The following is a 23705-nucleotide window of genomic DNA, read 5'->3' as shown; positions in this document are numbered from 1 at the left end:
ATAGTAACAAATCCAAATTGCTGCTCTCTTTGTAGGCAAGCAAGGCTTTGTTGCAACTGCAATTCTTACTTCTTCTTGAAATGTAGGGACGACAGTACATTCCATCACATCCATCTAGTGTACACAGGTAGGTCCATTGTGGCGGGCAGGCGAGCGGGCGGGCTGCTTTATTGGCTGTTTGCTGTTCCCCTACTCCACTCCACTATTTGACTGTTGTGCTGCATCAATCAATCAATCAATCAATCAATCAATCAATCAATCAATCAATCAATCAATCAGTGGCTGGCTCAGGTGCAGCTCTTTAACTTACCTAAAAGGGAGGGCGGAGAGAAGACAAGGAAGGTGAATGAGGTGTTCCAATGTGAAATGCCGGAAACACAGAAACACAGACGACACACAACAAGAGGTGGCAATCTATTCATTAATTGCATTTAATCAATGAGCTCATTATCACTCATGCATTGTCCAACAGGTGTTGAAATAATGGGATTAAAAGGGGAGATCCCTTCAGAAAGACAGAAACAATAGCAAAGACAAAAAACACTTTTGGAATCTGCTTTTAGTCAACACATAAGGAAAGGGTGCACCGGTCCTGGAAATACTGCAATACCAGGTCAATGCGTGGAGTGGACAGAGCAAGCTCTATTTCCATCTCCCTGTTCTAAAAATCCATTTAATATATGGTCCCCAGATAGGGGACGTATCAGATATTAAACTGATAAGAACAGATACTACACTTGATCTTAGCCAAAAGGCCGAGAAGCGATAACCCGAACGGGCCGCGCGTTGCCCGAGCCTGCCCGATACTGCTGTTCAGCCCTTGCAGCGATTCAGCCTACTTCTAGGCAATTCCATGGGGCCCTGCAGGCTCACACACTCACAGCTACACGGGAGGTGAATAAAGGCCGGAGAGGAAGCCAGACAGGATTTGCTTCTTTTGCTTGCACCACAATGCAGTGCTGAAAGAGGAGGAATCTACATAAAAACGCCTTCCTGGCAACGCCCAAATGCCCTGCTGCCATGCAGATAAACACTGGCAGCGGCAGCAAGTGCATGCCCACAGCCACCCCTTGTTCCTTCACACCTTGTATCAGCTGTAATCCAGTCCAGTCCAGTGCTGCCTGCTGAGCAGCACTGACCAACACTGCCTGGGCCCAGGCTTTTATCTCTGAGGCCCCATTATGATGTCAGAAAGCTGGCTCTGGAATCCTGAGGGCTCCACTATGACACGTGCAAAGTTCCGTCTGAACTTTATATAAGACGGTGAGGCTCAGTCAGTCACTCAGTGTTGCCTGAGAGGGCAACACTGCAACAGCCGGCCGCCAGGCTGTCTTTTTTTTGCACAGCTAGTTGCCTCCAGGAGGCCACAAGAGGGAGACAAGGGACTGCAAAATGGAAAATAGGCATCCACCAACTTTACAGACAACTTCTCCTTGCTCCTACAACCTCCATCCTTGCACAGTTTGTTATTCTTCTAGGTAACATAGTAACAAATCCAAATTGCTGCTCTCTTTGTAGGCAAGCAAGGCTTTGTTGCAACTGCAATTCTTACTTCTTCTTGAAATGTAGGGATGACAGTACATTCCATCACATCCATCTAGTGTACACAGGTAGGTCCATTGTGGCGGGCAGGCGAGCGGGCGGGCTGCTTTATTGGCTGTTTGCTGTTCCCCTACTCCACTCCACTATTTGACTGTTGTGCTGCATCAATCAATCAATCAATCAATCAATCAATCAATCAATCAATCAATCAATCAATCAATCAATCAATCAGTGGCTGGCTCAGGTGCAGCTCTTTAACTTACCTAAAAGGGAGGGCGGAGAGAAGACAAGGAAGGTGAATGAGGTGTTCCAATGTGAAATGCCGGAAACACAGAAACACAGACGACACACAACAAGAGGTGGCAATCTATTCATTAATTGCATTTAATCAATGAGCTCATTATCACTCATGCATTGTCCAACAGGTGTTGAAATAATGGGATTAAAAGGGGAGATCCCTTCAGAAAGACAGAAACAATAGCAAAGACAAAAAACACTTTTGGAATCTGCTTTTAGTCAACACATAAGGAAAGGGTGCACCGGTCCTGGAAATACTGCAATACCAGGTCAATGCGTGGAGTGGACAGAGCAAGCTCTATTTCCATCTCCCTGTTCTAAAAATCCATTTAATATATGGTCCCCAGATAGGGGACGTATCAGATATTAAACTGATAAGAACAGATACTACACTTGATCTTAGCCAAAAGGCCGAGAAGCGATAACCCGAACGGGCCGCGCGTTGCCCGAGCCTGCCCGATACTGCTGTTCAGCCCTTGCAGCGATTCAGCCTACTTCTAGGCAATTCCATGGGGCCCTGCAGGCTCACACACTCACAGCTACACGGGAGGTGAATAAAGGCCGGAGAGGAAGCCAGACAGGATTTGCTTCTTTTGCTTGCACCACAATGCAGTGCTGAAAGAGGAGGAATCTACATAAAAACGCCTTCCTGGCAACGCCCAAATGCCCTGCTGCCATGCAGATAAACACTGGCAGCGGCAGCAAGTGCATGCCCACAGCCACCCCTTGTTCCTTCACACCTTGTATCAGCTGTAATCCAGTCCAGTCCAGTGCTGCCTGCTGAGCAGCACTGACCAACACTGCCTGGGCCCAGGCTTTTATCTCTGAGGCCCCATTATGATGTCAGAAAGCTGGCTCTGGAATCGTGAGGGCTCCACTATGACACGTGCAAAGTTCCGTCTGAACTTTATATAAGACGGTGAGGCTCAGTCAGTCACTCAGTGTTGCCTGAGAGGGCAACACTGCAACAGCCGGCCGCCAGGCTGTCTTTTTTTTGCACAGCTAGTTGCCTCCAGGAGGCCACAAGAGGGAGACAAGGGACTGCAAAATGGAAAATAGGCATCCACCAACTTTACAGACAACTTCTCCTTGCTCCTACAACCTCCATCCTTGCACAGTTTGTTATTCTTCTAGGTAACATAGTAACAAATCCAAATTGCTGCTCTCTTTGTAGGCAAGCAAGGCTTTGTTGCAACTGCAATTCTTACTTCTTCTTGAAATGTAGGGACGACAGTACATTCCATCACATCCATCTAGTGTACACAGGTAGGTCCATTGTGGCGGGCAGGCGAGCGGGCGGGCTGCTTTATTGGCTGTTTGCTGTTCCCCTACTCCACTCCACTATTTGACTGTTGTGCTGCATCAATCAATCAATCAATCAATCAATCAATCAATCAATCAATCAATCAATCAATCAATCAGTGGCTGGCTCAGGTGCAGCTCTTTAACTTACCTAAAAGGGAGGGCGGAGAGAAGACAAGGAAGGTGAATGAGGTGTTCCAATGTGAAATGCCGGAAACACAGAAACACAGACGACACACAACAAGAGGTGGCAATCTATTCATTAATTGCATTTAATCAATGAGCTCATTATCACTCATGCATTGTCCAACAGGTGTTGAAATAATGGGATTAAAAGGGGAGATCCCTTCAGAAAGACAGAAACAATAGCAAAGACAAAAAACACTTTTGGAATCTGCTTTTAGTCAACACATAAGGAAAGGGTGCACCGGTCCTGGAAATACTGCAATACCAGGTCAATGCGTGGAGTGGACAGAGCAAGCTCTATTTCCATCTCCCTGTTCTAAAAATCCATTTAATATATGGTCCCCAGATAGGGGACGTATCAGATATTAAACTGATAAGAACAGATACTACACTTGATCTTAGCCAAAAGGCCGAGAAGCGATAACCCGAACGGGCCGCGCGTTGCCCGAGCCTGCCCGATACTGCTGTTCAGCCCTTGCAGCGATTCAGCCTACTTCTAGGCAATTCCATGGGGCCCTGCAGGCTCACACACTCACAGCTACACGGGAGGTGAATAAAGGCCGGAGAGGAAGCCAGACAGGATTTGCTTCTTTTGCTTGCACCACAATGCAGTGCTGAAAGAGGAGGAATCTACATAAAAACGCCTTCCTGGCAACGCCCAAATGCCCTGCTGCCATGCAGATAAACACTGGCAGCGGCAGCAAGTGCATGCCCACAGCCACCCCTTGTTCCTTCACACCTTGTATCAGCTGTAATCCAGTCCAGTCCAGTGCTGCCTGCTGAGCAGCACTGACCAACACTGCCTGGGCCCAGGCTTTTATCTCTGAGGCCCCATTATGATGTCAGAAAGCTGGCTCTGGAATCGTGAGGGCTCCACTATGACACGTGCAAAGTTCCGTCTGAACTTTATATAAGACGGTGAGGCTCAGTCAGTCACTCAGTGTTGCCTGAGAGGGCAACACTGCAACAGCCGGCCGCCAGGCTGTCTTTTTTTTGCACAGCTAGTTGCCTCCAGGAGGCCACAAGAGGGAGACAAGGGACTGCAAAATGGAAAATAGGCATCCACCAACTTTACAGACAACTTCTCCTTGCTCCTACAACCTCCATCCTTGCACAGTTTGTTATTCTTCTAGGTAACATAGTAACAAATCCAAATTGCTGCTCTCTTTGTAGGCAAGCAAGGCTTTGTTGCAACTGCAATTCTTACTTCTTCTTGAAATGTAGGGACGACAGTACATTCCATCACATCCATCTAGTGTACACAGGTAGGTCCATTGTGGCGGGCAGGCGAGCGGGCGGGCTGCTTTATTGGCTGTTTGCTGTTCCCCTACTCCACTCCACTATTTGACTGTTGTGCTGCATCAATCAATCAATCAATCAATCAATCAATCAATCAATCAATCAATCAATCAATCAATCAATCAATCAGTGGCTGGCTCAGGTGCAGCTCTTTAACTTACCTAAAAGGGAGGGCGGAGAGAAGACAAGGAAGGTGAATGAGGTGTTCCAATGTGAAATGCCGGAAACACAGAAACACAGACGACACACAACAAGAGGTGGCAATCTATTCATTAATTGCATTTAATCAATGAGCTCATTATCACTCATGCATTGTCCAACAGGTGTTGAAATAATGGGATTAAAAGGGGAGATCCCTTCAGAAAGACAGAAACAATAGCAAAGACAAAAAACACTTTTGGAATCTGCTTTTAGTCAACACATAAGGAAAGGGTGCACCGGTCCTGGAAATACTGCAATACCAGGTCAATGCGTGGAGTGGACAGAGCAAGCTCTATTTCCATCTCCCTGTTCTAAAAATCCATTTAATATATGGTCCCCAGATAGGGGACGTATCAGATATTAAACTGATAAGAACAGATACTACACTTGATCTTAGCCAAAAGGCCGAGAAGCGATAACCCGAACGGGCCGCGCGTTGCCCGAGCCTGCCCGATACTGCTGTTCAGCCCTTGCAGCGATTCAGCCTACTTCTAGGCAATTCCATGGGGCCCTGCAGGCTCACACACTCACAGCTACACGGGAGGTGAATAAAGGCCGGAGAGGAAGCCAGACAGGATTTGCTTCTTTTGCTTGCACCACAATGCAGTGCTGAAAGAGGAGGAATCTACATAAAAACGCCTTCCTGGCAACGCCCAAATGCCCTGCTGCCATGCAGATAAACACTGGCAGCGGCAGCAAGTGCATGCCCACAGCCACCCCTTGTTCCTTCACACCTTGTATCAGCTGTAATCCAGTCCAGTCCAGTGCTGCCTGCTGAGCAGCACTGACCAACACTGCCTGGGCCCAGGCTTTTATCTCTGAGGCCCCATTATGATGTCAGAAAGCTGGCTCTGGAATCCTGAGGGCTCCACTATGACACGTGCAAAGTTCCGTCTGAACTTTATATAAGACGGTGAGGCTCAGTCAGTCACTCAGTGTTGCCTGAGAGGGCAACACTGCAACAGCCGGCCGCCAGGCTGTCTTTTTTTTGCACAGCTAGTTGCCTCCAGGAGGCCACAAGAGGGAGACAAGGGACTGCAAAATGGAAAATAGGCATCCACCAACTTTACAGACAACTTCTCCTTGCTCCTACAACCTCCATCCTTGCACAGTTTGTTATTCTTCTAGGTAACATAGTAACAAATCCAAATTGCTGCTCTCTTTGTAGGCAAGCAAGGCTTTGTTGCAACTGCAATTCTTACTTCTTCTTGAAATGTAGGGACGACAGTACATTCCATCACATCCATCTAGTGTACACAGGTAGGTCCATTGTGGCGGGCAGGCGAGCGGGCGGGCTGCTTTATTGGCTGTTTGCTGTTCCCCTACTCCACTCCACTATTTGACTGTTGTGCTGCATCAATCAATCAATCAATCAATCAATCAATCAATCAATCAATCAATCAGTGGCTGGCTCAGGTGCAGCTCTTTAACTTACCTAAAAGGGAGGGCGGAGAGAAGACAAGGAAGGTGAATGAGGTGTTCCAATGTGAAATGCCGGAAACACAGAAACACAGACGACACACAACAAGAGGTGGCAATCTATTCATTAATTGCATTTAATCAATGAGCTCATTATCACTCATGCATTGTCCAACAGGTGTTGAAATAATGGGATTAAAAGGGGAGATCCCTTCAGAAAGACAGAAACAATAGCAAAGACAAAAAACACTTTTGGAATCTGCTTTTAGTCAACACATAAGGAAAGGGTGCACCGGTCCTGGAAATACTGCAATACCAGGTCAATGCGTGGAGTGGACAGAGCAAGCTCTATTTCCATCTCCCTGTTCTAAAAATCCATTTAATATATGGTCCCCAGATAGGGGACGTATCAGATATTAAACTGATAAGAACAGATACTACACTTGATCTTAGCCAAAAGGCCGAGAAGCGATAACCCGAACGGGCCGCGCGTTGCCCGAGCCTGCCCGATACTGCTGTTCAGCCCTTGCAGCGATTCAGCCTACTTCTAGGCAATTCCATGGGGCCCTGCAGGCTCACACACTCACAGCTACACGGGAGGTGAATAAAGGCCGGAGAGGAAGCCAGACAGGATTTGCTTCTTTTGCTTGCACCACAATGCAGTGCTGAAAGAGGAGGAATCTACATAAAAACGCCTTCCTGGCAACGCCCAAATGCCCTGCTGCCATGCAGATAAACACTGGCAGCGGCAGCAAGTGCATGCCCACAGCCACCCCTTGTTCCTTCACACCTTGTATCAGCTGTAATCCAGTCCAGTCCAGTGCTGCCTGCTGAGCAGCACTGACCAACACTGCCTGGGCCCAGGCTTTTATCTCTGAGGCCCCATTATGATGTCAGAAAGCTGGCTCTGGAATCCTGAGGGCTCCACTATGACACGTGCAAAGTTCCGTCTGAACTTTATATAAGACGGTGAGGCTCAGTCAGTCACTCAGTGTTGCCTGAGAGGGCAACACTGCAACAGCCGGCCGCCAGGCTGTCTTTTTTTTGCACAGCTAGTTGCCTCCAGGAGGCCACAAGAGGGAGACAAGGGACTGCAAAATGGAAAATAGGCATCCACCAACTTTACAGACAACTTCTCCTTGCTCCTACAACCTCCATCCTTGCACAGTTTGTTATTCTTCTAGGTAACATAGTAACAAATCCAAATTGCTGCTCTCTTTGTAGGCAAGCAAGGCTTTGTTGCAACTGCAATTCTTACTTCTTCTTGAAATGTAGGGACGACAGTACATTCCATCACATCCATCTAGTGTACACAGGTAGGTCCATTGTGGCGGGCAGGCGAGCGGGCGGGCTGCTTTATTGGCTGTTTGCTGTTCCCCTACTCCACTCCACTATTTGACTGTTGTGCTGCATCAATCAATCAATCAATCAATCAATCAATCAATCAATCAATCAATCAATCGTGGCTGGCTCAGGTGCAGCTCTTTAACTTACCTAAAAGGGAGGGCGGAGAGAAGACAAGGAAGGTGAATGAGGTGTTCCAATGTGAAATGCCGGAAACACAGAAACACAGACGACACACAACAAGAGGTGGCAATCTATTCATTAATTGCATTTAATCAATGAGCTCATTATCACTCATGCATTGTCCAACAGGTGTTGAAATAATGGGATTAAAAGGGGAGATCCCTTCAGAAAGACAGAAACAATAGCAAAGACAAAAAACACTTTTGGAATCTGCTTTTAGTCAACACATAAGGAAAGGGTGCACCGGTCCTGGAAATACTGCAATACCAGGTCAATGCGTGGAGTGGACAGAGCAAGCTCTATTTCCATCTCCCTGTTCTAAAAATCCATTTAATATATGGTCCCCAGATAGGGGACGTATCAGATATTAAACTGATAAGAACAGATACTACACTTGATCTTAGCCAAAAGGCCGAGAAGCGATAACCCGAACGGGCCGCGCGTTGCCCGAGCCTGCCCGATACTGCTGTTCAGCCCTTGCAGCGATTCAGCCTACTTCTAGGCAATTCCATGGGGCCCTGCAGGCTCACACACTCACAGCTACACGGGAGGTGAATAAAGGCCGGAGAGGAAGCCAGACAGGATTTGCTTCTTTTGCTTGCACCACAATGCAGTGCTGAAAGAGGAGGAATCTACATAAAAACGCCTTCCTGGCAACGCCCAAATGCCCTGCTGCCATGCAGATAAACACTGGCAGCGGCAGCAAGTGCATGCCCACAGCCACCCCTTGTTCCTTCACACCTTGTATCAGCTGTAATCCAGTCCAGTCCAGTGCTGCCTGCTGAGCAGCACTGACCAACACTGCCTGGGCCCAGGCTTTTATCTCTGAGGCCCCATTATGATGTCAGAAAGCTGGCTCTGGAATCCTGAGGGCTCCACTATGACACGTGCAAAGTTCCGTCTGAACTTTATATAAGACGGTGAGGCTCAGTCAGTCACTCAGTGTTGCCTGAGAGGGCAACACTGCAACAGCCGGCCGCCAGGCTGTCTTTTTTTTGCACAGCTAGTTGCCTCCAGGAGGCCACAAGAGGGAGACAAGGGACTGCAAAATGGAAAATAGGCATCCACCAACTTTACAGACAACTTCTCCTTGCTCCTACAACCTCCATCCTTGCACAGTTTGTTATTCTTCTAGGTAACATAGTAACAAATCCAAATTGCTGCTCTCTTTGTAGGCAAGCAAGGCTTTGTTGCAACTGCAATTCTTACTTCTTCTTGAAATGTAGGGACGACAGTACATTCCATCACATCCATCTAGTGTACACAGGTAGGTCCATTGTGGCGGGCAGGCGAGCGGGCGGGCTGCTTTATTGGCTGTTTGCTGTTCCCCTACTCCACTCCACTATTTGACTGTTGTGCTGCATCAATCAATCAATCAATCAATCAATCAATCAATCAATCAATCAATCAATCAGTGGCTGGCTCAGGTGCAGCTCTTTAACTTACCTAAAAGGGAGGGCGGAGAGAAGACAAGGAAGGTGAATGAGGTGTTCCAATGTGAAATGCCGGAAACACAGAAACACAGACGACACACAACAAGAGGTGGCAATCTATTCATTAATTGCATTTAATCAATGAGCTCATTATCACTCATGCATTGTCCAACAGGTGTTGAAATAATGGGATTAAAAGGGGAGATCCCTTCAGAAAGACAGAAACAATAGCAAAGACAAAAAACACTTTTGGAATCTGCTTTTAGTCAAAGGGTGCACCGGTCCTGGAAATACTGCAATACCAGGTCAATGCGTGGAGTGGACAGAGCAAGCTCTATTTCCATCTCCCTGTTCTAAAAATCCATTTAATATATGGTCCCCAGATAGGGGACGTATCAGATATTAAACTGATAAGAACAGATACTACACTTGATCTTAGCCAAAAGGCCGAGAAGCGATAACCCGAACGGGCCGCGCGTTGCCCGAGCCTGCCCGATACTGCTGTTCAGCCCTTGCAGCGATTCAGCCTACTTCTAGGCAATTCCATGGGGCCCTGCAGGCTCACACACTCACAGCTACACGGGAGGTGAATAAAGGCCGGAGAGGAAGCCAGACAGGATTTGCTTCTTTTGCTTGCACCACAATGCAGTGCTGAAAGAGGAGGAATCTACATAAAAACGCCTTCCTGGCAACGCCCAAATGCCCTGCTGCCATGCAGATAAACACTGGCAGCGGCAGCAAGTGCATGCCCACAGCCACCCCTTGTTCCTTCACACCTTGTATCAGCTGTAATCCAGTCCAGTCCAGTGCTGCCTGCTGAGCAGCACTGACCAACACTGCCTGGGCCCAGGCTTTTATCTCTGAGGCCCCATTATGATGTCAGAAAGCTGGCTCTGGAATCCTGAGGGCTCCACTATGACACGTGCAAAGTTCCGTCTGAACTTTATATAAGACGGTGAGGCTCAGTCAGTCACTCAGTGTTGCCTGAGAGGGCAACACTGCAACAGCCGACCGCCAGGCTGTCTTTTTTTTGCACAGCTAGTTGCCTCCAGGAGGCCACAAGAGGGAGACAAGGGACTGCAAAATGGAAAATAGGCATCCACCAACTTTACAGACAACTTCTCCTTGCTCCTACAACCTCCATCCTTGCACAGTTTGTTATTCTTCTAGGTAACATAGTAACAAATCCAAATTGCTGCTCTCTTTGTAGGCAAGCAAGGCTTTGTTGCAACTGCAATTCTTACTTCTTCTTGAAATGTAGGGACGACAGTACATTCCATCACATCCATCTAGTGTACACAGGTAGGTCCATTGTGGCGGGCAGGCGAGCGGGCGGGCTGCTTTATTGGCTGTTTGCTGTTCCCCTACTCCACTCCACTATTTGACTGTTGTGCTGCATCAATCAATCAATCAATCAATCAATCAATCAATCAATCAATCAATCAATCAATCAATCAGTGGCTGGCTCAGGTGCAGCTCTTTAACTTACCTAAAAGGGAGGGCGGAGAGAAGACAAGGAAGGTGAATGAGGTGTTCCAATGTGAAATGCCGGAAACACAGAAACACAGACGACACACAACAAGAGGTGGCAATCTATTCATTAATTGCATTTAATCAATGAGCTCATTATCACTCATGCATTGTCCAACAGGTGTTGAAATAATGGGATTAAAAGGGGAGATCCCTTCAGAAAGACAGAAACAATAGCAAAGACAAAAAACACTTTTGGAATCTGCTTTTAGTCAACACATAAGGAAAGGGTGCACCGGTCCTGGAAATACTGCAATACCAGGTCAATGCGTGGAGTGGACAGAGCAAGCTCTATTTCCATCTCCCTGTTCTAAAAATCCATTTAATATATGGTCCCCAGATAGGGGACGTATCAGATATTAAACTGATAAGAACAGATACTACACTTGATCTTAGCCAAAAGGCCGAGAAGCGATAACCCGAACGGGCCGCGCGTTGCCCGAGCCTGCCCGATACTGCTGTTCAGCCCTTGCAGCGATTCAGCCTACTTCTAGGCAATTCCATGGGGCCCTGCAGGCTCACACACTCACAGCTACACGGGAGGTGAATAAAGGCCGGAGAGGAAGCCAGACAGGATTTGCTTCTTTTGCTTGCACCACAATGCAGTGCTGAAAGAGGAGGAATCTACATAAAAACGCCTTCCTGGCAACGCCCAAATGCCCTGCTGCCATGCAGATAAACACTGGCAGCGGCAGCAAGTGCATGCCCACAGCCACCCCTTGTTCCTTCACACCTTGTATCAGCTGTAATCCAGTCCAGTCCAGTGCTGCCTGCTGAGCAGCACTGACCAACACTGCCTGGGCCCAGGCTTTTATCTCTGAGGCCCCATTATGATGTCAGAAAGCTGGCTCTGGAATCCTGAGGGCTTCACTATGACACGTGCAAAGTTCCGTCTGAACTTTATATAAGACGGTGAGGCTCAGTCAGTCACTCAGTGTTGCCTGAGAGGGCAACACTGCAACAGCCGGCCGCCAGGCTGTCTTTTTTTTGCACAGCTAGTTGCCTCCAGGAGGCCACAAGAGGGAGACAAGGGACTGCAAAATGGAAAATAGGCATCCACCAACTTTACAGACAACTTCTCCTTGCTCCTACAACCTCCATCCTTGCACAGTTTGTTATTCTTCTAGGTAACATAGTAACAAATCCAAATTGCTGCTCTCTTTGTAGGCAAGCAAGGCTTTGTTGCAACTGCAATTCTTACTTCTTCTTGAAATGTAGGGACGACAGTACATTCCATCACATCCATCTAGTGTACACAGGTAGGTCCATTGTGGCGGGCAGGCGAGCGGGCGGGCTGCTTTATTGGCTGTTTGCTGTTCCCCTACTCCACTCCACTATTTGACTGTTGTGCTGCATCAATCAATCAATCAATCAATCAATCAATCAATCAATCAATCAATCAATCAGTGGCTGGCTCAGGTGCAGCTCTTTAACTTACCTAAAAGGGAGGGCGGAGAGAAGACAAGGAAGGTGAATGAGGTGTTCCAATGTGAAATGCCGGAAACACAGAAACACAGACGACACACAACAAGAGGTGGCAATCTATTCATTAATTGCATTTAATCAATGAGCTCATTATCACTCATGCATTGTCCAACAGGTGTTGAAATAATGGGATTAAAAGGGGAGATCCCTTCAGAAAGACAGAAACAATAGCAAAGACAAAAAACACTTTTGGAATCTGCTTTTAGTCAACACATAAGGAAAGGGTGCACCGGTCCTGGAAATACTGCAATACCAGGTCAATGCGTGGAGTGGACAGAGCAAGCTCTATTTCCATCTCCCTGTTCTAAAAATCCATTTAATATATGGTCCCCAGATAGGGGACGTATCAGATATTAAACTGATAAGAACAGATACTACACTTGATCTTAGCCAAAAGGCCGAGAAGCGATAACCCGAACGGGCCGCGCGTTGCCCGAGCCTGCCCGATACTGCTGTTCAGCCCTTGCAGCGATTCAGCCTACTTCTAGGCAATTCCATGGGGCCCTGCAGGCTCACACACTCACAGCTACAGGGGAGGTGAATAAAGGCCGGAGAGGAAGCCAGACAGGATTTGCTTCTTTTGCTTGCACCACAATGCAGTGCTGAAAGAGGAGGAATCTACATAAAAACGCCTTCCTGGCAACGCCCAAATGCCCTGCTGCCATGCAGATAAACACTGGCAGCGGCAGCAAGTGCATGCCCACAGCCACCCCTTGTTCCTTCACACCTTGTATCAGCTGTAATCCAGTCCAGTCCAGTGCTGCCTGCTGAGCAGCACTGACCAACACTGCCTGGGCCCAGGCTTTTATCTCTGAGGCCCCATTATGATGTCAGAAAGCTGGCTCTGGAATCCTGAGGGCTCCACTATGACACGTGCAAAGTTCCGTCTGAACTTTATATAAGACGGTGAGGCTCAGTCAGTCACTCAGTGTTGCCTGAGAGGGCAACACTGCAACAGCCGGCCGCCAGGCTGTCTTTTTTTTGCACAGCTAGTTGCCTCCAGGAGGCCACAAGAGGGAGACAAGGGACTGCAAAATGGAAAATAGGCATCCACCAACTTTACAGACAACTTCTCCTTGCTCCTACAACCTCCATCCTTGCACAGTTTGTTATTCTTCTAGGTAACATAGTAACAAATCCAAATTGCTGCTCTCTTTGTAGGCAAGCAAGGCTTTGTTGCAACTGCAATTCTTACTTCTTCTTGAAATGTAGGGACGACAGTACATTCCATCACATCCATCTAGTGTACACAGGTAGGTCCATTGTGGCGGGCAGGCGAGCGGGCGGGCTGCTTTATTGGCTGTTTGCTGTTCCCCTACTCCACTCCACTATTTGACTGTTGTGCTGCATCAATCAATCAATCAATCAATCAATCAATCAATCAATCAATCAATCAATCAATCAGTGGCTGGCTCAGGTGCAGCTCTTTAACTTACCTAAAAGGGAGGGCGGAGAGAAGACAAGGAAGGTGAATGAGGTGTTCCAATGTGAAATGCCGGAAACACAGAAACACAGACGACACACAACAAGAGGTGGCAATCTATTCATTAATTGCATTTAATCAATGAGCTCATTATCACTCATGCATTGTCCAACAGGTGTTGAAATAATGGGATTAAAAGGGGAGATCCCTTCAGAAAGACAGAAACAATAGCAAAGACAAAAAACACTTTTGGAATCTGCTTTTAGTCAACACATAAGGAAAGGGTGCACCGGTCCTGGAAATACTGCAATACCAGGTCAATGCGTGGAGTGGACAGAGCAAGCTCTATTTCCATCTCCCTGTTCTAAAAATCCATTTAATATATGGTCCCCAGATAGGGGACGTATCAGATATTAAACTGATAAGAACAGATACTACACTTGATCTTAGCCAAAAGGCCGAGAAGCGATAACCCGAACGGGCCGCGCGTTGCCCGAGCCTGCCCGATACTGCTGTTCAGCCCTTGCAGCGATTCAGCCTACTTCTAGGCAATTCCATGGGGCCCTGCAGGCTCACACACTCACAGCTACACGGGAGGTGAATAAAGGCCGGAGAGGAAGCCAGACAGGATTTGCTTCTTTTGCTTGCACCACAATGCAGTGCTGAAAGAGGAGGAATCTACATAAAAACGCCTTCCTGGCAACGCCCAAATGCCCTGCTGCCATGCAGATAAACACTGGCAGCGGCAGCAAGTGCATGCCCACAGCCACCCCTTGTTCCTTCACACCTTGTATCAGCTGTAATCCAGTCCAGTCCAGTGCTGCCTGCTGAGCAGCACTGACCAACACTGCCTGGGCCCAGGCTTTTATCTCTGAGGCCCCATTATGATGTCAGAAAGCTGGCTCTGGAATCCTGAGGGCTCCACTATGACACGTGCAAAGTTCCATCTGAACTTTATATAAGACGGTGAGGCTCAGTCAGTCACTCAGTGTTGCCTGAGAGGGCAACACTGCAACAGCCGGCCGCCAGGCTGTCTTTTTTTTGCACAGCTAGTTGCCTCCAGGAGGCCACAAGAGGGAGACAAGGGACTGCAAAATGGAAAATAGGCATCCACCAACTTTACAGACAACTTCTCCTTGCTCCTACAACCTCCATCCTTGCACAGTTTGTTATTCTTCTAGGTAACATAGTAACAAATCCAAATTGCTGCTCTCTTTGTAGGCAAGCAAGGCTTTGTTGCAACTGCAATTCTTACTTCTTCTTGAAATGTAGGGACGACAGTACATTCCATCACATCCATCTAGTGTACACAGGTAGGTCCATTGTGGCGGGCAGGCGAGCGGGCGGGCTGCTTTATTGGCTGTTTGCTGTTCCCCTACTCCACTCCACTATTTGACTGTTGTGCTGCATCAATCAATCAATCAATCAATCAATCAATCAATCAATCAATCAATCAATCAATCAATCAATCAGTGGCTGGCTCAGGTGCAGCTCTTTAACTTACCTAAAAGGGAGGGCGGAGAGAAGACAAGGAAGGTGAATGAGGTGTTCCAATGTGAAATGCCGGAAACACAGAAACACAGACGACACACAACAAGAGGTGGCAATCTATTCATTAATTGCATTTAATCAATGAGCTCATTATCACTCATGCATTGTCCAACAGGTGTTGAAATAATGGGATTAAAAGGGGAGATCCCTTCAGAAAGACAGAAACAATAGCAAAGACAAAAAACACTTTTGGAATCTGCTTTTAGTCAACACATAAGGAAAGGGTGCACCGGTCCTGGAAATACTGCAATACCAGGTCAATGCGTGGAGTGGACAGAGCAAGCTCTATTTCCATCTCCCTGTTCTAAAAATCCATTTAATATATGGTCCCCAGATAGGGGACGTATCAGATATTAAACTGATAAGAACAGATACTACACTTGATCTTAGCCAAAAGGCCGAGAAGCGATAACCCGAACGGGCCGCGCGTTGCCCGAGCCTGCCCGATACTGCTGTTCAGCCCTTGCAGCGATTCAGCCTACTTCTAGGCAATTCCATGGGGCCCTGCAGGCTCACACACTCACAGCTACACGGGAGGTGAATAAAGGCCGGAGAGGAAGCCAGACAGGATTTGCTTCTTTTGCTTGCACCACAATGCAGTGCTGAAAGAGGAGGAATCTACATAAAAACGCCTTCCTGGCAACGCCCAAATGCCCTGCTGCCATGCAGATAAACACTGGCAGCGGCAGCAAGTGCATGCCCACAGCCACCCCTTGTTCCTTCACACCTTGTATCAGCTGTAATCCAGTCCAGTCCAGTGCTGCCTGCTGAGCAGCACTGACCAACACTGCCTGGGCCCAGGCTTTTATCTCTGAGGCCCCATTATGATGTCAGAAAGCTGGCTCTGGAATCCTGAGGGCTCCACTATGACACGTGCAAAGTTCCGTCTGAACTTTATATAAGACGGTGAGGCTCAGTCAGTCACTCAGTGTTGCCTGAGAGGGCAACACTGCAACAGCCGGCCGCCAGGCTGTCTTTTTTTTGCACAGCTAGTTGCCTCCAGGAGGCCACAAGAGGGAGACAAGGGACTGCAAAATGGAAAATAGGCATCCACCAACTTTACAGACAACTTCTCCTTGCTCCTACAACCTCCATCCTTGCACAGTTTGTTATTCTTCTAGGTAACATAGTAACAAATCCAAATTGCTGCTCTCTTTGTAGGCAAGCAAGGCTTTGTTGCAACTGCAATTCTTACTTCTTCTTGAAATGTAGGGACGACAGTACATTCCATCACATCCATCTAGTGTACACAGGTAGGTCCATTGTGGCGGGCAGGCGAGCGGGCGGGCTGCTTTATTGGCTGTTTGCTGTTCCCCTACTCCACTCCACTATTTGACTGTTGTGCTGCATCAATCAATCAATCAATCAATCAATCAATCAATCAATCAATCAATCAATCAATCAGTGGCTGGCTCAGGTGCAGCTCTTTAACTTACCTAAAAGGGAGGGCGGAGAGAAGACAAGGAAGGTGAATGAGGTGTTCCAATGTGAAATGCCGGAAACACAGAAACACAGACGACACACAACAAGAGGTGGCAATCTATTCATTAATTGCATTTAATCAATGAGCTCATTATCACTCATGCATTGTCCAACAGGTGTTGAAATAATGGGATTAAAAGGGGAGATCCCTTCAGAAAGACAGAAACAATAGCAAAGACAAAAAACACTTTTGGAATCTGCTTTTAGTCAACACATAAGGAAAGGGTGCACCGGTCCTGGAAATACTGCAATACCAGGTCAATGCGTGGAGTGGACAGAGCAAGCTCTATTTCCATCTCCCTGTTCTAAAAATCCATTTAATATATGGTCCCCAGATAGGGGACGTATCAGATATTAAACTGATAAGAACAGATACTACACTTGATCTTAGCCAAAAGGCCGAGAAGCGATAACCCGAACGGGCCGCGCGTTGCCCGAGCCTGCCCGATACTGCTGTTCAGCCCTTGCAGCGATTCAGCCTACTTCTAGGCAATTCCATGGGGCCCTGCAGGCTCACACACTCACAGCTACACGGGAGGTGAATAAAGGCCGGAGAGGAAGCCAGACAGGATTTGCTTCTTTTGCTTGCACCACAATGCAGTGCTGAAAGAGGAGGAATCTACATAAAAACGCCTTCCTGGCAACGCCCAAATGCCCTGCTGCCATGCAGATAAACACTGGCAGCGGCAGCAAGTGCATGCCCACAGCCACCCCTTGTTCCTTCACACCTTGTATCAGCTGTAATCCAGTCCAGTCCAGTGCTGCCTGCTGAGCAGCACTGACCAACACTGCCTGGGCCCAGGCTTTTATCTCTGAGGCCCCATTATGATGTCAGAAAGCTGGCTCTGGAATCCTGAGGGCTCCACTATGACACGTGCAAAGTTCCGTCTGAACTTTATATAAGACGGTGAGGCTCAGTCAGTCACTCAGTGTTGCCTGAGAGGGCAACACTGCAACAGCCGGCCGCCAGGCTGTCTTTTTTTTGCACAGCTAGTTGCCTCCAGGAGGCCACAAGAGGGAGACAAGGGACTGCAAAATGGAAAATAGGCATCCACCAACTTTACAGACAACTTCTCCTTGCTCCTACAACCTCCATCCTTGCACAGTTTGTTATTCTTCTAGGTAACATAGTAACAAATCCAAATTGCTGCTCTCTTTGTAGGCAAGCAAGGCTTTGTTGCAACTGCAATTCTTACTTCTTCTTGAAATGTAGGGACGACAGTACATTCCATCACATCCATCTAGTGTACACAGGTAGGTCCATTGTGGCGGGCAGGCGAGCGGGCGGGCTGCTTTATTGGCTGTTTGCTGTTCCCCTACTCCACTCCACTATTTGACTGTTGTGCTGCATCAATCAATCAATCAATCAATCAATCAATCAATCAATCAATCAATCAATCAATCAGTGGCTGGCTCAGGTGCAGCTCTTTAACTTACCTAAAAGGGAGGGCGGAGAGAAGACAAGGAAGGTGAATGAGGTGTTCCAATGTGAAATGCCGGAAACACAGAAACACAGACGACACACAACAAGAGGTGGCAATCTATTCATTAATTGCATTTAATCAATGAGCTCATTATCACTCATGCATTGTCCAACAGGTGTTGAAATAATGGGATTAAAAGGGGAGATCCCTTCAGAAAGACAGAAACAATAGCAAAGACAAAAAACACTTTTGGAATCTGCTTTTAGTCAACACATAAGGAAAGGGTGCACCGGTCCTGGAAATACTGCAATACCAGGTCAATGCGTGGAGTGGACAGAGCAAGCTCTATTTCCATCTCCCTGTTCTAAAAATCCATTTAATATATGGTCCCCAGATAGGGGACGTATCAGATATTAAACTGATAAGAACAGATACTACACTTGATCTTAGCCAAAAGGCCGAGAAGCGATAACCCGAACGGGCCGCGCGTTGCCCGAGCCTGCCCGATACTGCTGTTCAGCCCTTGCAGCGATTCAGCCTACTTCTAGGCAATTCCATGGGGCCCTGCAGGCTCACACACTCACAGCTACACGGGAGGTGAATAAAGGCCGGAGAGGAAGCCAGACAGGATTTGCTTCTTTTGCTTGCACCACAATGCAGTGCTGAAAGAGGAGGAATCTACATAAAAACGCCTTCCTGGCAACGCCCAAATGCCCTGCTGCCATGCAGATAAACACTGGCAGCGGCAGCAAGTGCATGCCCACAGCCACCCCTTGTTCCTTCACACCTTGTATCAGCTGTAATCCAGTCCAGTCCAGTGCTGCCTGCTGAGCAGCACTGACCAACACTGCCTGGGCCCAGGCTTTTATCTCTGAGGCCCCATTATGATGTCAGAAAGCTGGCTCTGGAATCCTGAGGGCTCCACTATGACACGTGCAAAGTTCCGTCTGAACTTTATATAAGACGGTGAGGCTCAGTCAGTCACTCAGTGTTGCCTGAGAGGGCAACACTGCAACAGCCGGCCGCCAGGCTGTCTTTTTTTTGCACAGCTAGTTGCCTCCAGGAGGCCACAAGAGGGAGACAAGGGACTGCAAAATGGAAAATAGGCATCCACCAACTTTACAGACAACTTCTCCTTGCTCCTACAACCTCCATCCTTGCACAGTTTGTTATTCTTCTAGGTAACATAGTAACAAATCCAAATTGCTGCTCTCTTTGTAGGCAAGCAAGGCTTTGTTGCAACTGCAATTCTTACTTCTTCTTGAAATGTAGGGACGACAGTACATTCCATCACATCCATCTAGTGTACACAGGTAGGTCCATTGTGGCGGGCAGGCGAGCGGGCGGGCTGCTTTATTGGCTGTTTGCTGTTCCCCTACTCCACTCCACTATTTGACTGTTGTGCTGCATCAATCAATCAATCAATCAATCAATCAATCAATCAATCAATCAATCAGTGGCTGGCTCAGGTGCAGCTCTTTAACTTACCTAAAAGGGAGGGCGGAGAGAAGACAAGGAAGGTGAATGAGGTGTTCCAATGTGAAATGCCGGAAACACAGAAACACAGACGACACACAACAAGAGGTGGCAATCTATTCATTAATTGCATTTAATCAATGAGCTCATTATCACTCATGCATTGTCCAACAGGTGTTGAAATAATGGGATTAAAAGGGGAGATCCCTTCAGAAAGACAGAAACAATAGCAAAGACAAAAAACACTTTTGGAATCTGCTTTTAGTCAACACATAAGGAAAGGGTGCACCGGTCCTGGAAATACTGCAATACCAGGTCAATGCGTGGAGTGGACAGAGCAAGCTCTATTTCCATCTCCCTGTTCTAAAAATCCATTTAATATATGGTCCCCAGATAGGGGACGTATCAGATATTAAACTGATAAGAACAGATACTACACTTGATCTTAGCCAAAAGGCCGAGAAGCGATAACCCGAACGGGCCGCGCGTTGCCCGAGCCTGCCCGATACTGCTGTTCAGCCCTTGCAGCGATTCAGCCTACTTCTAGGCAATTCCATGGGGCCCTGCAGGCTCACACACTCACAGCTACACGGGAGGTGAATAAAGGCCGGAGAGGAAGCCAGACAGGATTTGCTTCTTTTGCTTGCACCACAATGCAGTGCTGAAAGAGGAGGAATCTACATAAAAACGCCTTCCTGGCAACGCCCAAATGCCCTGCTGCCATGCAGATAAACACTGGCAGCGGCAGCAAGTGCATGCCCACAGCCACCCCTTGTTCCTTCACACCTTGTATCAGCTGTAATCCAGTCCAGTCCAGTGCTGCCTGCTGAGCAGCACTGACCAACACTGCCTGGGCCCAGGCTTTTATCTCTGAGGCCCCATTATGATGTCAGAAAGCTGGCTCTGGAATCCTGAGGGCTCCACTATGACACGTGCAAAGTTCCGTCTGAACTTTATATAAGACGGTGAGGCTCAGTCAGTCACTCAGTGTTGCCTGAGAGGGCAACACTGCAACAGCCGGCCGCCAGGCTGTCTTTTTTTTGCACAGCTAGTTGCCTCCAGGAAGCCACAAGAGGGAGACAAGGGACTGCAAAATGGAAAATAGGCATCCACCAACTTTACAGACAACTTCTCCTTGCTCCTACAACCTCCATCCTTGCACAGTTTGTTATTCTTCTAGGTAACATAGTAACAAATCCAAATTGCTGCTCTCTTTGTAGGCAAGCAAGGCTTTGTTGCAACTGCAATTCTTACTTCTTCTTGAAATGTAGGGACGACAGTACATTCCATCACATCCATCTAGTGTACACAGGTAGGTCCATTGTGGCGGGCAGGCGAGCGGGCGGGCTGCTTTATTGGCTGTTTGCTGTTCCCCTACTCCACTCCACTATTTGACTGTTGTGCTGCATCAATCAATCAATCAATCAATCAATCAATCAATCAATCAATCAGTGGCTGGCTCAGGTGCAGCTCTTTAACTTACCTAAAAGGGAGGGCGGAGAGAAGACAAGGAAGGTGAATGAGGTGTTCCAATGTGAAATGCCGGAAACACAGAAACACAGACGACACACAACAAGAGGTGGCAATCTATTCATTAATTGCATTTAATCAATGAGCTCATTATCACTCATGCATTGTCCAACAGGTGTTGAAATAATGGGATTAAAAGGGGAGATCCCTTCAGAAAGACAGAAACAATAGCAAAGACAAAAAACACTTTTGGAATCTGCTTTTAGTCAACACATAAGGAAAGGGTGCACCGGTCCTGGAAATACTGCAATACCAGGTCAATGCGTGGAGTGGACAGAGCAAGCTCTATTTCCATCTCCCTGTTCTAAAAATCCATTTAATATATGGTCCCCAGATAGGGGACGTATCAGATATTAAACTGATAAGAACAGATACTACACTTGATCTTAGCCAAAAGGCCGAGAAGCGATAACCCGAACGGGCCGCGCGTTGCCCGAGCCTGCCCGATACTGCTGTTCAGCCCTTGCAGCGATTCAGCCTACTTCTAGGCAATTCCATGGGGCCCTGCAGGCTCACACACTCACAGCTACACGGGAGGTGAATAAAGGCCGGAGAGGAAGCCAGACAGGATTTGCTTCTTTTGCTTGCACCACAATGCAGTGCTGAAAGAGGAGGAATCTACATAAAAACGCCTTCCTGGCAACGCCCAAATGCCCTGCTGCCATGCAGATAAACACTGGCAGCGGCAGCAAGTGCATGCCCACAGCCACCCCTTGTTCCTTCACACCTTGTATCAGCTGTAATCCAGTCCAGTCCAGTGCTGCCTGCTGAGCAGCACTGACCAACACTGCCTGGGCCCAGGCTTTTATCTCTGAGGCCCCATTATGATGTCAGAAAGCTGGCTCTGGAATCCTGAGGGCTCCACTATGACACGTGCAAAGTTCCGTCTGAACTTTATATAAGACGGTGAGGCTCAGTCAGTCACTCAGTGTTGCCTGAGAGGGCAACACTGCAACAGCCGGCCGCCAGGCTGTCTTTTTTTTGCACAGCTAGTTGCCTCCAGGAGGCCACAAGAGGGAGACAAGGGACTGCAAAATGGAAAATAGGCATCCACCAACTTTACAGACAACTTCTCCTTGCTCCTACAACCTCCATCCTTGCACAGTTTGTTATTCTTAGTAACAAATCCAAATTGCTGCTCTCTTTGTAGGCAAGCAAGGCTTTGTTGCAACTGCAATTCTTACTTCTTCTTGAAATGTAGGGACGACAGTACATTCCATCACATCCATCTAGTGTACACAGGTAGGTCCATTGTGGCGGGCAGGCGAGCGGGCGGGCTGCTTTATTGGCTGTTTGCTGTTCCCCTACTCCACTCCACTATTTGACTGTTGTGCTGCATCAATCAATCAATCAATCAATCAATCAATCAATCAATCAATCAGTGGCTGGCTCAGGTGCAGCTCTTTAACTTACCTAAAAGGGAGGGCGGAGAGAAGACAAGGAAGGTGAATGAGGTGTTCCAATGTGAAATGCCGGAAACACAGAAACACAGACGACACACAACAAGAGGTGGCAATCTATTCATTAATTGCATTTAATCAATGAGCTCATTATCACTCATGCATTGTCCAACAGGTGTTGAAATAATGGGATTAAAAGGGGAGATCCCTTCAGAAAGACAGAAACAATAGCAAAGACAAAAAACACTTTTGGAATCTGCTTTTAGTCAACACATAAGGAAAGGGTGCACCGGTCCTGGAAATACTGCAATACCAGGTCAATGCGTGGAGTGGACAGAGCAAGCTCTATTTCCATCTCCCTGTTCTAAAAATCCATTTAATATATGGTCCCCAGATAGGGGACGTATCAGATATTAAACTGATAAGAACAGATACTACACTTGATCTTAGCCAAAAGGCCGAGAAGCGATAACCCGAACGGGCCGCGCGTTGCCCGAGCCTGCCCGATACTGCTGTTCAGCCCTTGCAGCGATTCAGCCTACTTCTAGGCAATTCCATGGGGCCCTGCAGGCTCACACACTCACAGCTACACGGGAGGTGAATAAAGGCCGGAGAGGAAGCCAGACAGGATTTGCTTCTTTTGCTTGCACCACAATGCAGTGCTGAAAGAGGAGGAATCTACATAAAAACGCCTTCCTGGCAACGCCCAAATGCCCTGCTGCCATGCAGATAAACACTGGCAGCGGCAGCAAGTGCATGCCCACAGCCACCCCTTGTTCCTTCACACCTTGTATCAGCTGTAATCCAGTCCAGTCCAGTGCTGCCTGCTGAGCAGCACTGACCAACACTGCCTGGGCCCAGGCTTTTATCTCTGAGGCCCCATTATGATGTCAGAAAGCTGGCTCTGGAATCCTGAGGGCTCCACTATGACACGTGCAAAGTTCCGTATGAACTTTATATAAGACGGTGAGGCTCAGTCAGTCACTCAGTGTTGCCTGAGAGGGCAACACTGCAACAGCCGGCCGCCAGGCTGTCTTTTTTTTGCACAGCAAGTTGCCTCCAGGAGGCCACAAGAGGGAGACAAGGGACTGCAAAATGGAAAATAGGCATCCACCAACTTTACAGACAACTTCTCCTTGCTCCTACAACCTCCATCCTTGCACAGTTTGTTATTCTTCTAGGTAACATAGTAACAAAT

At 47.7% G+C, this 23705-nt stretch overlaps 16 non-coding genes across 16 annotated transcripts; all 16 read right to left on the bottom strand.

The window, feature by feature from the left end:
- Nucleotides 1–576: 576 nt before the first annotated feature.
- Nucleotides 577–767, bottom strand: LOC142685666 (U2 spliceosomal RNA). The gene has a single exon (XR_012855123.1). It is a non-coding gene; the product is annotated as a U2 spliceosomal RNA (small nuclear RNA).
- A 1304-nt stretch (nt 768–2071) lies between these two features.
- LOC142685665 (U2 spliceosomal RNA) lies at nt 2072–2262 on the bottom strand. The gene has a single exon (XR_012855122.1). It is a non-coding gene; the product is annotated as a U2 spliceosomal RNA (small nuclear RNA).
- Nucleotides 2263–3558: 1296 nt separating this feature from the next.
- On the bottom strand, nt 3559–3749 carry LOC142685664 (U2 spliceosomal RNA). Its single transcript, XR_012855121.1, has one exon. It is a non-coding gene; the product is annotated as a U2 spliceosomal RNA (small nuclear RNA).
- Nucleotides 3750–5053: 1304 nt separating this feature from the next.
- Nucleotides 5054–5244, bottom strand: LOC142685663 (U2 spliceosomal RNA). The gene has a single exon (XR_012855120.1). It is a non-coding gene; the product is annotated as a U2 spliceosomal RNA (small nuclear RNA).
- A 1284-nt stretch (nt 5245–6528) lies between these two features.
- Nucleotides 6529–6719, bottom strand: LOC142685662 (U2 spliceosomal RNA). Its single transcript, XR_012855119.1, has one exon. It is a non-coding gene; the product is annotated as a U2 spliceosomal RNA (small nuclear RNA).
- Nucleotides 6720–8006: 1287 nt separating this feature from the next.
- Nucleotides 8007–8197, bottom strand: LOC142685659 (U2 spliceosomal RNA). The gene has a single exon (XR_012855118.1). It is a non-coding gene; the product is annotated as a U2 spliceosomal RNA (small nuclear RNA).
- A 1277-nt stretch (nt 8198–9474) lies between these two features.
- Nucleotides 9475–9665, bottom strand: LOC142685657 (U2 spliceosomal RNA). The gene has a single exon (XR_012855116.1). It is a non-coding gene; the product is annotated as a U2 spliceosomal RNA (small nuclear RNA).
- Nucleotides 9666–10961: 1296 nt separating this feature from the next.
- On the bottom strand, nt 10962–11152 carry LOC142685656 (U2 spliceosomal RNA). The gene has a single exon (XR_012855115.1). It is a non-coding gene; the product is annotated as a U2 spliceosomal RNA (small nuclear RNA).
- Nucleotides 11153–12440: 1288 nt separating this feature from the next.
- LOC142685655 (U2 spliceosomal RNA) lies at nt 12441–12631 on the bottom strand. Its single transcript, XR_012855114.1, has one exon. It is a non-coding gene; the product is annotated as a U2 spliceosomal RNA (small nuclear RNA).
- Nucleotides 12632–13923: 1292 nt separating this feature from the next.
- Nucleotides 13924–14114, bottom strand: LOC142685654 (U2 spliceosomal RNA). The gene has a single exon (XR_012855113.1). It is a non-coding gene; the product is annotated as a U2 spliceosomal RNA (small nuclear RNA).
- A 1300-nt stretch (nt 14115–15414) lies between these two features.
- Nucleotides 15415–15605, bottom strand: LOC142685653 (U2 spliceosomal RNA). The gene has a single exon (XR_012855112.1). It is a non-coding gene; the product is annotated as a U2 spliceosomal RNA (small nuclear RNA).
- Nucleotides 15606–16897: 1292 nt separating this feature from the next.
- On the bottom strand, nt 16898–17088 carry LOC142685652 (U2 spliceosomal RNA). The gene has a single exon (XR_012855111.1). It is a non-coding gene; the product is annotated as a U2 spliceosomal RNA (small nuclear RNA).
- A 1292-nt stretch (nt 17089–18380) lies between these two features.
- On the bottom strand, nt 18381–18571 carry LOC142685651 (U2 spliceosomal RNA). Its single transcript, XR_012855110.1, has one exon. It is a non-coding gene; the product is annotated as a U2 spliceosomal RNA (small nuclear RNA).
- Nucleotides 18572–19855: 1284 nt separating this feature from the next.
- Nucleotides 19856–20046, bottom strand: LOC142685650 (U2 spliceosomal RNA). Its single transcript, XR_012855109.1, has one exon. It is a non-coding gene; the product is annotated as a U2 spliceosomal RNA (small nuclear RNA).
- Nucleotides 20047–21326: 1280 nt separating this feature from the next.
- On the bottom strand, nt 21327–21517 carry LOC142685640 (U2 spliceosomal RNA). Its single transcript, XR_012855101.1, has one exon. It is a non-coding gene; the product is annotated as a U2 spliceosomal RNA (small nuclear RNA).
- Nucleotides 21518–22786: 1269 nt separating this feature from the next.
- Nucleotides 22787–22977, bottom strand: LOC142685628 (U2 spliceosomal RNA). The gene has a single exon (XR_012855090.1). It is a non-coding gene; the product is annotated as a U2 spliceosomal RNA (small nuclear RNA).
- Nucleotides 22978–23705: the final 728 nt, after the last annotated feature.

This window comes from Rhinoderma darwinii (assembly GCF_050947455.1).
Source record: "Rhinoderma darwinii isolate aRhiDar2 chromosome 5 unlocalized genomic scaffold, aRhiDar2.hap1 SUPER_5_unloc_14, whole genome shotgun sequence".
Taxonomy (NCBI): domain Eukaryota; kingdom Metazoa; phylum Chordata; class Amphibia; order Anura; family Rhinodermatidae; genus Rhinoderma; species Rhinoderma darwinii.
The sequence above is the reverse complement of the archived record's forward strand: the minus strand, read 5'-3'. Positions and strand labels throughout refer to the sequence as shown.